The sequence below is a fragment of the Papio anubis genome, chromosome 1 (assembly GCF_008728515.1).
Source record: "Papio anubis isolate 15944 chromosome 1, Panubis1.0, whole genome shotgun sequence".
Lineage (NCBI taxonomy): Eukaryota > Metazoa > Chordata > Mammalia > Primates > Cercopithecidae > Papio > Papio anubis.
Genome location: NC_044976.1, coordinates 63,310,180 through 63,327,979, shown reverse-complemented (window position 1 = coordinate 63,327,979; position 17,800 = coordinate 63,310,180). Strand labels below are relative to the sequence as shown.

The 17,800-nt window shown below is 39.8% G+C and overlaps 1 protein-coding gene across 7 annotated transcripts in view; it reads left to right on the top strand.

Moving 5' to 3' along the window:
• The window catches only part of JAK1 (Janus kinase 1), a 237,341-nt gene that overhangs the window by 106,584 nt on the left and 112,957 nt on the right, over nt 1-17,800 (top strand). The window contains exon 1 of one of the 7 annotated variants that reach the window (XM_031669527.1): nt 6,715-8,006. The exons of the other annotated variants lie outside the window; for them this stretch is intronic. The gene's annotated coding sequence lies outside the window, so the exon portion shown is untranslated. Of the gene's footprint in view, nt 1-6,714; nt 8,007-17,800 lie in introns of those variants that run through there. 7 annotated transcript variants of the gene reach the window in all.

The window sequence follows — 17,800 nt, the reverse complement described above, 5'->3', positions numbered from 1 at the left end:
CTCTTCTTACTACGTGGCTGTGAGCTGCCTTCTGCCGCTGGTTGAGTACATCACTATACATGTCATTGACACTTTTTTCCCCGAGTCATAGGACTTTTCTCTCAGTGGTAGGAATTTACAGTGGTATAAAATTGTCATTACTTCTTTCAGGGAGTAAAACATGGGTAGTTAAATGATGAGAATAATGCAGAGACAGATGTAATCAGGGAGTGTTTGGTTTTGGCTATTTTTTTTTTTTTAAAGAAAAGATTTGAGTTACGTATGGGTATAGGCACAGTAGATTTTGTTGAAGATGAGCAACTTGTATTGATTGAATCTTTGTTCTTCCCTTTCCAAAACCCCATTATGTGTTGTTTCTTGATTTTGCTTTTGGTGACTGTGATGGTTTCCAAGACCAGGGAATTATTTTCGTTGAAGGATCAATGTATTCTTTTGTACTTTGTGGTGAAGATTAATGGAGACCGCCAGGGTTCCAGACATTTCTGGTACAATATGCTTTGTAATGTGGAGAAAATGTCTCCCCTGTATAGATCCAGATCACACTTAAAGATGTGAGGACATCATACTTGAATGACTTTGGACATTATAAATAAGAATAATCATAACCTCTTCTTAATTCTGTATATCATATTAACTAACCACTTTGACCGATTTTAGTTTCTGTTAGTAGGTACAAAACTATATTTTTTTACTGCTAGGATTGCATTGTGATACTCCACACTGAATACAGCCAGTTTAAATGGTTTCCCCATTCCATACTATGCTAATTATTTACTGCCATCGGGAAATGATTGTAGAGAATGCGAGAATGCATAAATTAGATATAGGTAAAATAATTCAAATATTTCCCCAAATGTAACTATATTTCTGTTGTTGTAATTTAGGATCTTAACATGAGCTTGGCTAAAGCCTTATACTTCCGACTGAAACAAGCATTGAGAACGTGTAGGTTGATACTCATTGGTATAGAGAGAACAAGGGAACGCTGAGGTATAACTAACTCCACAGCAAAGACCAAGATCTATGTTTTCTAATTCTCAGATTCCTCTGGTGTTTTTTCCCCCTCAAACACACATCCCATTTTGTATGTCCTTATGTCCTGATGAGATAATAGCATGCCGTTAGATTTATTGTCTGAGATGTGAATATTCATACCAAGTTTTCTTGTTCATTTTCACATTTAAAAGCATTATTTTAAGTGGATGGGGAATTGGTTTATTAATGGAATCTCGCTGAGTACAAGTAACATTGGATGCTTTGTGATTTATTGTGGCTTAGTGGTATCTGGAACCTTGTCATAGAACAGGAGTGCTGGAAGGAACTTTGCAGATTCTTTCAGACCAGTAATTCTCAGCTGGGTACGATTTTGCACCCAGGGAGATATTTGCAGTTTCTGGAGACATTTTTGGTTGTTGCAACTTGGGGGAAGGGAGCAGTGCTACTGGTAGGCATCTAGTGGTTAGAGGCTAGGGATGCTGCTAAACATCCTATAACACACAAGACAGCCCCCCCGTCCCAAACAGAGAATTATCCATCTCAGTAGTGCCCAGGTTGAGAAGTCCTGTTTTGGAATACTGAGTAAGGAGCAAGAATATCTGGGCTCTTGCGGTGGCAGATTTTTTCACTTCAGGGCACGTATTTTCTTCATTTGCAAAATGGAGATAAAAATATTCTCCCTGGTCATCTTGCAGAGTTTTGGGGGGAGATCAGGTAAATAATGCATGGAAACTGTGACATGCTATGCAAATCATAACTAATATGAAGAGTATTTTTCATAAGTGAATCATTAGATTTACCGGTAGTTGAGGGAACCAGGGTTAAGGCAATATGTTGAGTAAAAAGCTGCCTGTGGATGGTTTGATATTATCGAATTCTTTGTTATTCATATTTTGGGGTAAAGGTTTTTTTAGTGTACTTCGTTTTCTTATTGTCAGAACATGTACTTTTTAGCTCTATGATTTCTTTAAAAAAAATTATTTCTCCTATCGTTACAATAAGGAGAACTCACTATAGAAAAATTAGAAAATATAGGAAAGTAGAAAATAGAGGGAACAAGTCGTTCATGCTCTACTCCCTTGTCCATTTAAGCACGCTCACATCGATGCCAATTTCTTTTCTATAAGAGCAGTTAAGATTCAGAGAATTAATGATGAGAAAGGAGAGAGTAGCTGGTGACCAAGGAAGGTGTTCCTTGTTTCTGTGCCCTTCATTTCTTTCTTTTTTAATAATTACGATGTAAAGGTAAATTACATTATAGTAGGCATCAGGGACATTGGTTCATTGTTTTTATTATTTTTATTTTTAATTTTTTTTTTCGAGATGGAGTCTCACTGTCACCCAGGCTGGAATGCAGTAGCACAGTCTAGGCTCACTGCAACCTCTGCCTCCCAGGTTCAAGTGATTCTCGTGCCTCAGCCTCCTGAGTAGCTGGAATTACAGGCACGTTCCACCATGCCCGGGTAATTTTTGTGTTGTTTTTTAGTAGAGATGGGGTTTTACCATGTTGACCAGGCTGGTCTCAAACTCCTGACCTCAAGTGGTCCGCCCACCTCGGCTTCCCAAAGTGAAGGGGATTATAGGCGTGAGCCACCGTGCCTGGCCTGGTTCATTGTTTTTGTACTTTCCTTGCTGCCTCCAAGCCACGTTCTCATTCAGCTTGTTTCCTCTCTGCTTCTTACTCTCTCCTGTGCTCAGCTAGGTGTGCCACTGTTGCTTCCTGTCACACAAACCCTCTGGTAACATGGGATTTCAAACAGCTGTCATGTTGAAATGACTGGGTTTCAGGGGCCGGAAACTAATTCCTGTGAGTATTCTTCCCTCTGAGGTGCACCAGCATTCTTGGCAGTTTAAGGCAACAGGAAAGCATAAAACATTAAGCTCATTTCCATGATACCTCCACTTCTGAGGGTTTATGATCTGTGATTCTTCATAGTTGACAGTGGGCACACATTCTTCCTTGGTGCTCTATGGATAAACTGCCCAATTCTGAGGCAAGACCTGCTTTAGAAGCGAAAGGATAATTTCTTTTAAGTCTACTCTGGCCAGAAGATAGAGCTGGCGTTTGTTGGGATATTTTTAATCTGTGGTAACTGAATTTACTTAACAGTACTATTCACACTAGCATTTTGTACATTCTTTTATTCATTTAGCAAATACTTGTTGAGCTCTTGCAGTGAATCTCAGAGTGAATAGACAGACAACAAAACAGGTAAAAATCTTTGTCCTCGTAGAATTTACAGTCTAGTGGAAGACCCTGAGGGCATGTTCAGTTTTGTAGTTGCAGATTGTTGACGTGTAAAAGAGCAAATCTTTGTGATTGTAGAATGTTTCCTAGAAGCCTTCATGGCACTCCTTTGAAGTCTGAGGACTAGGGAGTAGCTTCCCCTTATTTGTTGTCTTTCTTTTTTTAATATTACAGATTAATTCATTCTTTGTATGCACAGACATCTCTTTGGTACCTATTAAGTGCCTGGCAGAAGGATAAGACACAGTTTATATGGAAATAAACTTGGTATACATAGCTGTAACTCAACGTGTTATGTAGTAGCGGTCGGAATTAAGAGCTCCCGGACCCTGAAGAGAGGTAATCCCTGCTTGGAGTCCTTGTCAAATGCTTTTTTGAAGAGGCTTCATTTGAGTTGGGCCTTCAGGAGTGAGTAGGAGTTCCTTTGTTTTAGGGTGGGAAGGAAATCTAGACAGAGATACAGTGTGAGCAAAGACATAAAAGTGGGCGTGTACGTGGTGTCAGTGGCAGACTTGGAAGTGGCCACTAGATTAGAGCAAAGACTGCTTGGGAGGGAGCGGTAGGAGGTAGGGCAGGACATGCAGGTTGGGTCCAGATTGTGAAGACTGTAACTCTTTCCACAAGTTTGTGAGCAGTGTTAGGTTGGGGACTGAGGCCTCTGTTGAACGAATGAGTAGGGAAGATTAGAAGCCATTTGAAATTTCCAAGCTCAAGAATAACATTATTAGCAAATGGAAGACCTGTAGCACTGAGAGTTCTTTGAAGGGTCAGCTTCATCTGACCATTGTGCAACTCTCTCCTCCCCATCCCAGAAAACGCCCTTTATTATCTGCCATTTATCAACTATCCAGAAGACTGCTAGGAAACAAGAAAGGCTTCGAGCCAAGCAAGATGTCATGAAGTTCATCCATGCTTTCCTTACAGTGGAGTATTTGATTTGCTTTTAATTTATAAAGAATTTTTTGACAGTTTATCTAACTGGTTTTTAAGCCATTAGAAGATTAAATACAACAAATGTAAGAGACAAGAGTTGTTAAGTGGATGAATACAGGAAGACATGTTCTCAGAGGCAAGCAGTGTTAATTTTTATCTTAGAAGTGAATAAGGAGTTTCTACTGGTTTATGACAAGGAGAACCAAAACTCAAAAGTGAAACAATCTGGGGCATTTAGTGGAGGGCAAATACCATTGTCAACATGCTAGCAATTTGAGGTTGCATTGTTAATCACACCACAGTATGGTGATTGGTACTGGTAACGATCATCAAGCTATGAAGAAGAGGTCAAGTTGTTGAGCATAAATGAAGTGAAAGTTCATGTCTCTAGCAGAAAAGGGCAAGTTCAGATATCTCATTTAGGGGTTAGGAGGTATGCAGGGGGGTCTGGGGACAATATAAGAAGCTACTTTCAGAGAATTTCTGTAGACAAATTCAAAGAAGAGGTTTTCTTCAGGGTGAAACACCAGTGAGGAATCTTTGCTTTAACTCAGGGAGAGTTATTTAAGAGTAATCTGCGAGAGAAGGCTGACTGTGAAACCTAAGAGGAGCTCTCTTCTTCTGCGTAGAAGACAGTAATAACTTGAATCCAGCTGTAGGAGACTAAATCACATCAATTTATGGTACCTCTGAGTAGAAAACAGACTGATTGATTGTCTTTTAGCCTTGTTTTGTTTTCTGATTCTGATAGTCTGTTTTTGGAGGCTCTGGATCTACACTGTGTGGTTTGATCCTAGCTGTAAGAGATTGCGAGCAAGTTACGCCTGTTTCCTTATCCATAGAATGAGAATAAAGACAGTACCTACCTCTGAGGTTGTTTAGGTACTGTCTATGAATGACTATGCTTAAGATTTTGAAATGATGCCAGCATGAGCTAAAAATGTGCTAGCTATTTTTAAATTTTATTTTATTTTGAGACAAGGTCTCGCTCTGTCACCCAGGCTGAAGTGCAGTGGTGCGGTCATAACTCAAGGCGGTGTTGACCTTCTGGGCTCAAGCAGTCCTCCCCACCTCAGCCTTCTGAGTAGCAGGAACCACAGGCAGGTGCCGCAATACTCAGCTAATTTTCCAGTTTTTTTGTAGAGAGAGGTTTCATTCTGTTACTCAGGCTGGTCTCGAACTCCTGTGCTCAAGCAATCCTCCTGCCTTGGCCTCCCAAAGTTTTGGGATAATAAGCATGAACCACCATGCCTGACTTATTTTATTTTAATGAGTGGTAGATAGGCTGTATATTAAAAAAAAAAAAACCTCAAATTATATTCAGAATGTTTCAACATAGTAGGGAAGATGCCACCAGTAGATACAAAACAAAGACTAACAGATATATTCTATGTTAGAAAGACTTCAATTAGCAATGAGTGAATCAAAAAAGAAGGCAGTTTCTCAAATCTAGAAGGGTTTATTACATAGACAGTGCCAAAGGTGCTAGGTAAATTAGGTTTTACTTTATTTTTAAGGAAAAATGACTAGCAAAGGTGCTTTTACTTAATTTAAAGTGCCATCCAAGGTATATAATTTGGTAGGAATGTATTCGACTTTCCGGGAAAGTTAATGTGAAGATACTGTGTTGACCTCACTGATTCAGTTTACTTAGCAAGTTGTGGGCTGTTGGCAGAGGCACCATGTATACCTGTTTGTAAAATGGTGTCTTCAGAATTGTGTGGAAATTAAGTATCTTGTAAATCAGATAGTACTCCAGGGAGTTTTGCTGGTAAGGAATTATAAGAGTTTAAAGGGACTCTGAAATATGTATTCAGTTTCTACGGAATGCCCTTTTACAGTTTCTGTTTCCATATACATATTTTGCTTTCCTAAAGCAAGATTTACCCAAAATGTAAAAGTGTACAGAAAGTTGGCCCTTCCTTCTAATCATAGATGTGTATTTTACAGTATTTTAAATGTATTTCCTGCTTGGTGATGTATATGTTGGACTGGTTTCTTGGGTCTGGGCATTATTTATACTCAAGAACAGTTGTTGCCACGTGATTGGAAAAGAGCTCTTGATGTCATTTTCATCCCATATGCTTTGACAGCAAAGGAGTTAGCTGTATCTTCTCTTGTCTTCCCATTCTAGAATGAGAAAGACAGTAAAGCTCCCTAATTGATTTGTATGGAGGGGGAGTGGGTAGGAAAGTCCACTTCAGCTGAAAAGGCTGACCTGTAGGTATTTAAAATATAAATTTAGGTCTGTTATTTTCAGGTACACTTGGTAACTCAGACTGGTCTGAATATAACGTAGAAATAGATAAGAACCACTTGTAATGAATGCAACTTTGTTTGTTTATAATGGTGTTTTAAGGACTTAAGGGTATTGGAACTGACAACAGTTTATTCAATTAAGCACAATTATATCTGTAGGCTTGCTCGCACAGTTAATTTGATCAAATTATAGTGAGGCTATATAATTTATAACAATTTTTTTCAATTATAATTTAAAATAATGTTTATGTTGTACTAAGAAAAGATAAAACAACTCAAGGAAAAAATAATCTACCAAATATGTATCTTCCGAGAGAAAAATCTTGCTATTAAACTAGTTTGGTGCATCACACACAGGGATGCGGACAAATGCAATTTATATTATAAAGAGGTACAATGGCTTTTTTGCCAGGTGTACCTGCAAACCCATTTTAGCACTAATTCACATAACATAGACTGAAAGGTAATATGCATAATGTCTTAATATTCTGACTGATTTTGTTTAGTTAAAACCATTCTGTGAAACTTTAGGCAAGTCCACGAATCACAGTATATGGGTTATCTTTTTGGGAAAATCATTTGATGTATGGTGGTAACTCCAAGGAACCTCGTGTTTTTACTTGTGTAGAATGACTATTCACTTGGGTTGGTTGGAAGCAGGAGGAAGTCAGAGGAAGTCATATTGGCCCCAACAAATTGTAAGCCCACCTGATGTGATTTAGGAAGCAGGCGGCCACTTACCATCTACAAGCTGGCTGAAATACAAATGCTGTTAGGTTTTCATGTTTGTTCCTTTGTTCAGCAACTCTCTGTAGATCTCACATGTGTGTGAGAACAAGACGGACTTGGCTTCTGCCCTTAGAAAAGTACCTTGCTGGTTGAAAAAACAATTCAGCAATTGTATTACTGTTTGTTACAATGATGCTGAGTACCAGGAGAGATGTCAGAGGTGGGCTGCAAGAAAAGGGGCCTCTGCAGTACACTTTTATACATGGAAATCTGAAGGGTGAAAGAGCTGTGCTAAGAGAATGAGGAGGATTTCCAGTGAGAGGCAACAATATGTGCCAAGGACCTATGGTGGAACCAACACCCTGCAGCTGGTGCAGGGAGAACAAAGGTGGAGGCTGGTGAGGCAAGAAGGAACCTGGTCAAGCAGGGCCTTATGTACTATATTACTTTTGGGCCTTATAATGCATTAGGGGAAGTTGAAGTTTTTAAGCAGGGTAGTAACATGATGAGATTTGTGTCCCATGAAAAAACGGAAGAAGGATCCCACCCACTCACTGCTGCCCCTAGAGCACCTCTCTTTCCTCTTTCCCTTCATTCTGCTGCCAAATAAATGCCTTGAAAACCTTCACTTCCTCCCACCCACTCATTCTTTAACCCTTTGGAAACTGACTGCCACCTCCACACTCATGAGACTGCTTCCTTGAGGTCACCAGTGACCTTCTTGCTGTCACATTTTAACACCTTTTTTCTGCCCTAGTTATCTAAAACAGTTCATGCTGCTGAAAACCTCCTTCCTGGCAGATGTTCCTCAACCCTGCTGCTGCCTGGCTTCTGAGACACAGTAAGGACTTCCTTTCTCTGTGTGTCTCTGTTCTCTTTTTGAGTATCTTCTCTTTCTCTCACTTCTCCTCCTCCCCCAGTGAGGATGTTTCTAAAGGTTCTGTGAATGGTAGATCTTATATGTTGTGAAAATGGTGCAGATGACCCACTTTTGCCTGAGCTCCAGTTGTCCCTTTTTATTTATATTCCTTCCTCTCTGCTCCTTACCTCCCCCAAATACTGGTTGCACAGTTTCAGACACTATTCAAGGCACTGGGGACACTGGAGAACAAGAGAGGAAAGGTCCCTGTCCTTAAGTAGCCAGCAGTCTAAGATGTTAAACACATTGATAAACAAGATAATTTCAGGTGGTGGTAAGTGCAGTAGAGAAAGTTAGCAAGGTATGGGTAGTGAATACTTAGGTTGAGGGGTTAGGAGAAGGGCTCCTGGTCTGAGAAAGTGACATTTAAACTCAGCCTTGAAGGACAAGTAATGAGTAGGAGTCAGGCAGTTCAATGATCCGTAAGAAAAATGTCCTAGGCAGAGGGGATAGCCAGTGTGGGCCCCTGCAGTGGAATGAGCTTTCCATTTCACACTGGGCTGCCTTGCTGTGTGTCCTTTGACACCTCCCATTTAACTGCTCCAAGATTGATACCATCTTTCTTTCTGAGCCATTGTCATAATAATGGATGATTTCTCTGTTTTGGGTTCATACCATCTCTATCCACTACCCTGAAAACCCTAGGCCAGCAGGGTGTGGGCCTCACAGAAAACTTTTGTGAGGGCAAAGACAGTAAACATTTTCAGCTTTGAGCACAGCACGGTCTGTCACAAGTATTGAATCTGCAACTGTAGCACCAATGTAGACATGTAAACCAGTGAGTGTGGCCGTGCTCCAATACAACTTTATGTATGGACACTGACATTTCTGTTTTCACTTGTCACAAAATACTTTTCTTCTTTTTCCCAACCATTTAAAAATGTGTCAGCTTATTGGCTGTACAGAATGGGCAGCAGCAGGCCAGATTTGGCTCGCAGGCCAGAATCTGCTGCCCCCTGCCTTAGACTAACCCTGATCTCTCCCTTTGCTTTTGCCCCATCCCACATCCTCCCCAGGCCCTCTCAGGGCTCCCTCCCTGGTATTCGTATTCAGCACCTTTGCCACTTACTGTCCCTACTGCTGCAGCCTTCCTTTGGCTTTCTTTTTTTTTTTTTTTTTTTTTTTTTGAGACGGAGTCTTGCTCTGTTGCCCAGGCTGGAGTGCAGTGGCCGGATCTCAGCTCACTGCAAGCTCCACCTCCCGGGTTTACGCCATTCTCCTGCCTCAGCCTCCCGAGTAGCTGGGACTACAGGCGCCTGCCACCTTGCCCGGCTAGTTTTTTGTATTTTTTAGTAGAGACGGGGTTTCACGGGGTTAGCCAGGATGGTCTCGATCTCCTGACCTTGTGATCCGCCTGTCTCGGCCTCCCAAAGTGGTGGGATTACAGGCTTGAGCCACTGTGCCTGGCCTCCTTTGGCTTTCTTTACCTGGGTGATCTATCATTGCTCACTCTGTGTCCATGTGCACACATTATTTAGCGCCCACTTATAAGTGAGCGTATGTGGTATTTATCTTTCTGTGTCTGACTCCTGATCACAAGCCTGTAGAAGCCCCTATTGCCTGTAGAAAACAATCCAAGCTCCACCTTAGTCTGATAGTAAAGATTCCTTGTGCTAAAACCTCAATTTAACTTTCTAGCATACTCTCCTGTTTCTCTCCTGCTACACTGTCCCAAAACAGATTGTTCATTATTTTGCTTTCGGGTCCCAAATGTTTCCCATGCTTTTCTGTGTTCTTCTTCTTCGTTTAATGCACTTTTCCCATGCTTCATGTTCTCCATCTGTCAGAATTTCATAGCTTTCAAGGCCCCTTCAGATGTCCCTGGTCTCTTCCTCTGCCCCTCCCTACCCTAACAAGCAGTGTGTATACACATAGTCCTCTGGTGGTGTGTAATCCTCTGTTCCAGCACGTCATGTTCCGCTTTGTGCTTCAGTTCTTTTGCAGACACATCTCCGCCATGTAGTCACGAGGCCCTTGAGGGCAGGAACCATCTCTTTCATCGTAATGTTGCCTTTCCCAGTAGGCACACGGCTATTTATTGAATAAACACAAATTCTGTGTACACTTGTTCAAATTGTACAAAATTCGCAGGAGAGTCAAAGTGGGAACATTTTACTGAAGGGAGTTTGGTCAAATTACATCCTTGATTGTTGTATAAAGTGGTACAGTTTTGTAAAGGATCATCAAGTATTTTGGAAGACTTGTTGGCTCTGCCAGTGGCTTAGATAAATAAATTCGGGCAAGTTATTGATCTCTCTCCTCAAAGAAAAAAATTGATATGTTTTCTTTTATATAAAGAAAAAAAGAAAAAAAAGTGATCTGTAACTCATTGTGTTTCCTTGCTAGAAAGCTCAAAGATAAGTTATTTGCCTGTTTTTAGTTGCTATCCAGTTTTCTTACAATAATCTCTCTGCCTCAGTCTCCTCATCAGATTACTTATCACATGTGTTAAATCCTTCTTTTAATTGATGGTTGTGTTGTCTAGATCTTTTGTATTTATATAGGTAGCCTCAACTCTCCTTTGTTTGGAGAGGGGCAATAGAAATATGAATAATAAATAGTTGCCCTTTGGTTTCCCCAACCTGTGGTGACAACAAGATAATAAAACAGATACTTATCCTATGTAAAGCAGGCAAAAAGGCTTTGGGCCAATATGGGAATCATGATGTGGGTTTGGTGGAAAATGAGCAAAGCACCTTGTAAGGATCTGGTAGTCTGAAAGTTAATGCGTGATTGGGGTAGGTCATGTCCTGCCAGGTCTGTGGGATTTGTGGCACGTCATCCCACGTGGGGAGGAGAGTAGGCAAGGGCGTGAGACTATTGATTAGTAAGCTTTTACTGTGTCGGTTGTTGGGTTATGTATTTTGCATATGATATTTAATTTAATCTTTGTAATAGCCAGAGACTTGGATCTTACTGGCATCATTTTCCAGATGAGCAAACAGAGCTAATAAATGGCAGAACTAGAATTCAAATCTGAGGCGCTCTGGCATTGTAAACAACAACAAAACATGATTCTGCTCTTCAGAGAGACTTTTTTCTCCTGGATTGTCACTTGTCCTTTTCTTTCTCTCTCTCCTGACATTGTTATTTAAAATGAGAACCTAGGAAACTTGCTTCTTCTAACCTAGTGTTTTCGAAGCAGTTTTAGGTCCTTGGAGATGTGCCTTGATGCGTCTGTACAATACAGTATTTGGTATTGTTAGATATAAAGAAGACCTGAGGCCGGGCACGGTGGCTCATGCATATAATCCCAGCACATTGGGAGGACAAGGCAGGCAGATCACTTGAGGTCAGGAGTTCGAGACCAGCCTGGCCAACATGGTGAAACCCCATCTCTACGAAAAATACAAAAAAAAAAAAAAAAAAATTAGCCGGGCGTGGCAGCACGCACCTGTAATCCCAGCTGCTCAGGAGGCTGAGGCAGGAGAATTGCTTGAACCTGGGAGGCAGAGGTTGCAGTGAGCTGAGATGGTGCCACTGCACTACGGCCTGGGGGACAGAGCAGGACTCTGTCTCAAAAAATAAAGAATTGTTTTTAGGTTTTGGGGCAGGGCAGTTGGGTTCATTTAGCTGTCCTAAAGAAAGTTTGGTATATTTTTTGTGAAATATTTAGTTTAAAAGTTGCATTGCTATTTTTGACATTTTAAGTCAGACGAGATTTACTGTTGCTTTATATTCCTGGCTGTTATATAACATGTCCCGTGTTTACCTGAGTGAGTCTGAGCATACCAGATGTGCTGTTATGAAAAGCGTGCTGGACTTGGAACTAGGAAGAGCTGATGTGAGGCTGTCGTCTGCCGCTTACTAGCTCTGTGTCTTTGGGCTCATAATTGAGCCTCAATTTTTCTCAAGTGTAAAATGGACTTCATAGCACCTGTCACAAAGGAAGTTCTGTGAAGCTTAAATGAGGTAGAACCTACAAAATAGCTTCAGACAGTGCCTGGGATCCAGCAGCATTTAATGAAAGTTACCCACTGCTACCCCAAATACTGAATATTGCCAGAAAATCTGTAAATTGTTACATAATGTTTACATCTTTATAAGTGGTAACTTTATAGGTAAATATTGTTCAAGTTATGAACCTCTGATTTAGGAAACCTCCTTATGCAAATAGTTGGCTTCCCACTACAGAAACATCGTAATAAGATAGTGGTTTAGACTCCCAAATCTGCAACCAGTCTGTATGTTTGAATCATGGCTTATGATTAATCATAGCTGAATGATCCTGGGCAAGTTATTCAAGCTCTTTGTGCCTCAGTTTCCTCATCTGTAAAAGGATAATAGGATAATAATGGCCCCTACTTTATGGGATTGTGAAAATTAAATGAGAATGTGTGTGGATGTATGTGTGTGTTTGTCTGTATTTGTACCAATACCCTGTTGGAGTTTACCAGTATTATTTACTGTTCCTCTTCTCTTTTCCTCCCTGTGTAAACAGCCTATAAGTTATCTGGAAGTTCCCTACTATCTCCCTCTTATCTTCTGCTACTGGAAGACTCCTTTTTCTTCTGTCTTTGGTCCCGTGTTAGTTGCTTCATTTTGATTGAGGCTGTCTTGTTCTAGTGTGCAGTACATTCTCATCGATCCCTTTCCTATACATTTCTTGCCTAGACACTTTGAAAAAGTGTTTTTGTTTTGGGTGGAAACTGAACATTTTCTAATGATGACTCATAAACCCAGCCAGGTGTTAAGGATACTCTTATATCAAGAAAAATGGAAAGCTATACAGTCTCAAGCAAATGAAAAAACTATATAAAATGCCTAATTATTTATTGAATGTTTACTCTGTGCCAGAAATTCAGATCAATAAACTGAGCCTTAGAATGGTTGAAAATATTTAAAAGTACCTGGCTTTTAAGTGGAGGAACCTAGATTTGATCAAAGCCAGGCCAACCTGGCCCTTGGTTTCACAATCCCTAAGCTCACTTGCCTTAATAAGGCCTCCAGGCACTGCCTCAAGACTCCATCTGCACCCCTTCTGAACCTGCACTCTGCTTTCCCTCACACTCCTGCTTTTGAGATGGCAAAATCACTTATGGTTCTTTTTGGCTGCAGTAATGTTTCCTACTCTTTTGGCAGGGCAAATGTATAGTGTTTCAGATACTTTATGTGTTAAATTGGCCTTTTGTGTGTTGGCTTGGAAACTTAACCACATTTACTGCAGTGTGTCTGGGGGAAATGTGCGCCAAGTTTCAAACAACCAACTGGGAATGAATTCTTTAAAAGGCAGAACTTATTTATAGCTAAGGGCTGCTAGTGTATTTATTTGAGTGTGTTACCTGCATTGGTATGCTTTAAGGGCTTATGTGTCATGCCTGAAGCGACATATTCTGGAATGTATACGTTATTGCACTTACTTGGTTAACTGTCCTCACTGTTGCTGACCTTTGTGCACTGACCCACTGTCATTTTGTTTGGCAAGTAGTGGGAACCCTGAGAAGAGACTTATTTAGTCCTCTTTAAAGATCGATCGTTCTTTATACTTTTCTGTATGCTTGATATATTTCAATTAAAAAAAAATCAGTGGAGTAAGGATCAGGCAACATTGAAAGAGGAATTCTGCCACACAGTTGCCAGTCTGATGAAAATACTGCTTATGCTAGGTCGAATTGAGACTTTGAAAGATATTTGGGAGCCAGACACTTATGAGTACAGGTATTGCTTTGAATATTGGAAGAAAGCAAAGCAGTCAAACAAATTTCTTCTTGGCTTAGAGTCTTGTTTACTTTTCTCAGGTTAGAATTGATAGCTCTAATGGTTTTAAGAAGTCATGAAGAAGAGGCCCACCGTGAACCTGAATTTCTGGTTCTGAGTTCATAGGCATTGTCTGGTAAATACTGTTTAAGGGTTATTAGCACACAATGATCATAAAATCTTGTAATACTTTTAAGAGGTGTAAGAAATTGAAGTCACCTGAGAATACCTCCTTCTGATTTTACTGCAGAGAAATAAAGGAATCAGAGCTTTTAAGTGACTTGCCTAAGACCTGTCTGGGTCACCGCTTTAGGGATTGTTTTTTTATCCATCATCATGCTGGATTTGTTACTGAGCAATAAAATGGTACAGAAGGTAGTCACATAGAGAATTTAGGAAATAAAATACTCATTTGTTCAAATACTTCTCTGGAGGTTGAGATATATCTATGGGTAGAAGATTTAGAGGTTATTTAAGAGACATTAGGATTGTCTAGGGTCCACCCCTTACCGTGGGGATTCTGAAGCGCAGTGTCTTATGAGAGAAGAGAGATCAGGCTACTTGGTGAGTGAGGTGTTCTAAGTGCTCAGTCCAAGGGCTGGCTGGATGACTAGCACCAAACCTGTGTGGATGTTTGTTCAAACTAATCAGCCTACGATTAGTTTGTTCCTAAGAATAATAAAACTGTGTTCTAGTTTTTTAAAATTGTAATAATAATTCTGCAAGCATTTAATAAGAATACTTTCTTTAATGTTGACTTTTTTTTTTTTTTTTTGAGACAGAGTCTTGCTCTGTCGCCCAGGTTGGAGTGCGGTGACGCGATCTCGGCTTACTGCAACCTCCACCTCCTGGGTTCAAGTGATTTCACTGCCTCAGCCTCTAGAGTAGCTGGGACCACAGGTGTGCGCCACCACGCCCAGCTAGTTTTTGTATCTTTAGTAGAGACGGGGTTTCACCATGTTGGCCAGGATGGTCTCGATCTCCTGACCTTGTGATCTGCCTGCCTTGGCCTCCCAGAGTGTTGAGATTACAGGTGTGAGCCACCACGCCTGGCCTAATGTTGATATTTTTTACTCCTACACTAAGCTTTTATGTTTTTGCTTATTCTCTTCTAGTCTTTATCAATAATATATAAATATGTACTGTATTATGTAATTTTCATTGCTGGATACATATACCTGTCTTCTTAAACTTTTTTATTCTATTGTAGTAGAGTCTTTGTAATAATCATTTGTTGAATGGTTATGTAGTATTTAGTTGTGTTAATGTATTTTTCTTAAGTAATCTATGATAGAATATTTAAGCTATTTCTATTTTTACAGAATATTGTAGGGAACCTTTAAAAACACACAAATAGCATTTTTCTGCTACTAATTGCTTTATTAGGATGAATGCATAGATTTACTGTGTCAAAGGTTATAACTGATTTTATGACTTTTAGTATGTAATTCTGGAAAATTAAAGAGAAACCTAAATCACAAATGGCCTTAAACATTGGCAGGAAGCTGCTAATTTCCTGACTGTTGTACAGGCAACCCACTGACAAGTAACATGTCAAATACTGACCATTATAATTCCTTATCATAGGCAGATACAGTTTTCTTCAAATGACATGAAAATAATTTATTTGCTTTTGATGCTTTTTCTCATTGGGAAATGATATTCTGTAAGTGCAGAACGTGCACTTGAATGTGAAGTTGTAGTGAGGATTTTTATTTTTATTTTTGTATAACTTAGTTATAATAAAGGAAACAAACTTTATGTTACTTCTAGGCTGATGAAATACCCTAGTAAATACAGTACATTTTTGCATGACTAATAGGAGTAGGGGCGGGGCTTTGACTTTTACATCAGTCAGGTTAAATTCACATAAGTTAGCCGATTTCCCTAAGACAGTGACGTATTGCCTTTTGCTTAACTTTTTGTTAGTTGGGAAATGTATTCTACTTTGATGACTGGTGTTTTTCTGCTTAGTGGGGATATTTTCTGTGATGCCAGGATAAACAATTCTATAATGCAAATCTGAACACATCACTGCCTTGCTTAAAATCTTTCACTAGCTGCCCTTTGCTGTTAGGATTAAGTCTATCCAAACTCCTTAGCATGGTATAAAGAGCCTCTCATGGTCGCAGCCTTCCTTTCCTTCCATTCTCATTCTTGCAGTCAGCACTCCTGCCCTGCTGACCGTTTTTGGTTCTTAAATATGTTGTGGTCTCTCTTACTTCTAGGACACTAAGTTCTGTAGATTCCTTAGTGAGTATACAGCCTTAGAGACTGCAAGAATTCTGAGCAGTATTTTTAAGAGTTAGATTTCCATCCAAGTACCATTAACATTCTGGGCTGCCACATTCTAAGATTTACTCTGGAGGTGTGAGGTGGAAGCCACGTTAAATGGCTGGAAAATAATCCTGTGGGAGAGATAAGCTTTGTCATTTTGTTTTTACCAGGTGTGTTGCAGTGAGCGTTGAAAAGCCTTCCACGAAAAATAGAGTCTTCTTTTTTTCCTCATTATGATTAAATTACTGGCTGCTAATCTTTCATAATGAAGAGAGAAGCCCAAAAGCAATTTCAGAACATGCATCTCGTGCTGATTAGTGGTTATAGTGATTTCACACGGATAGTATTCCTTATGTTTGAAAGTTATTTTATTGGTCAGATCTGCTTCTGTGAAATCAACAAGGGTAGTTTATCTTTGCAAAAACTTGTAACAAGCTTATAGTTACACTCCTTGGGGAACACAGTTCATATTTAAGATTTTGCCTCGGGCACCTCTGTTCAGCTTTATGCTGTGTCTTTCAGATTCTAGATAAGAAACTGGTTTGACATTAGTATGTGGCATGATAGCTTTTTAGATATCCTTTTTGCTTGCATTAAGTCAGACAAAATCTGCAGAGCCTAGCACCATGCTCTGTATATGAGCTGCTTTCTCCATGTGTCTTGGTTTGTACGAGAGTCAGTATACCTAGACAGTCAGTAATCACTCATTGATGAGATTTGGATTTAATAAGTTTAAGCCTGGTCAGTAATTAGTGGGAACCAAACCAAGGCAACCTATAGCACATGGAGCATTGCATCAGAGATCTCAGTTCTTCAAATAAGGCATAGATAAAGGATCTCTATGTATTACCCTCCTGTTCTTGGACTCAATTGTTCGAATGTTTCACCCAAAACCTCAATTTCAGGGTAATATTTAGGCACTCTCTTCTATATTATACCTCAGGTAATTTGGAAACATTTGTATTTCCAAATCTATTTCTGTATAAACTTTCTGTGAATTGTATATCTCTCCCTCTGTATATTACATAGTATAGATTTAAATTGAAAAATTCTTTGTTCCCTTCAGAGGTGTAAGAGTATTCTGGCTGAATTGGAAATGTTATGTTAAATTTGAAATTATACTACCTAAATTTTGGACTTGTGTACTACTGTTTTAGTAGAGATGTATGATACTGCGGATAAAGTTCCAAAACAATCTGTGGTGAGAAAATTCTTGTTCAGGTACCTGTTGTTCAGTGAAACTGCTTTTCTATTGGGTATCTGTATTATTTTTTGGTTAAGTTAAAAAAAAAAAAGGATTTATTGGCCTATGTCTTAAGAGGGTTGGGGGAGGACCCATGGCTCATGGGCTCCAAGGATATAAAGGCACTCTCCTTCTCCGTAGGAATCCTGCCTATTTCTGCTTCCTGTTCGTTGGTCTTATTTTCTGCCACAATGAGGTTTTATCCACATGATTTGAATAGAGAACACATTGGCTGCCCCAAGATGATGTCTGTTTATCAAATCTCCCTGAAAGACTTGTGCTTGTGTCACCCCTTGGTCTGGAAGGTGGACAGTGCAGGCATGGATGGGGGTCAGGTTGGACACTGTGATAGTTTCTAGAGAGATAAAAACAGATGTCAGCTGTAATATCTTGAACTGGCAGTTAAAATTTTTTTTTTTTTTACGTTGTAGAAAATAAACAACATAAAATTTACCGTGTGAGCCATTTGTAAGTTTCCAGTTCAGTACTATTAAGTACA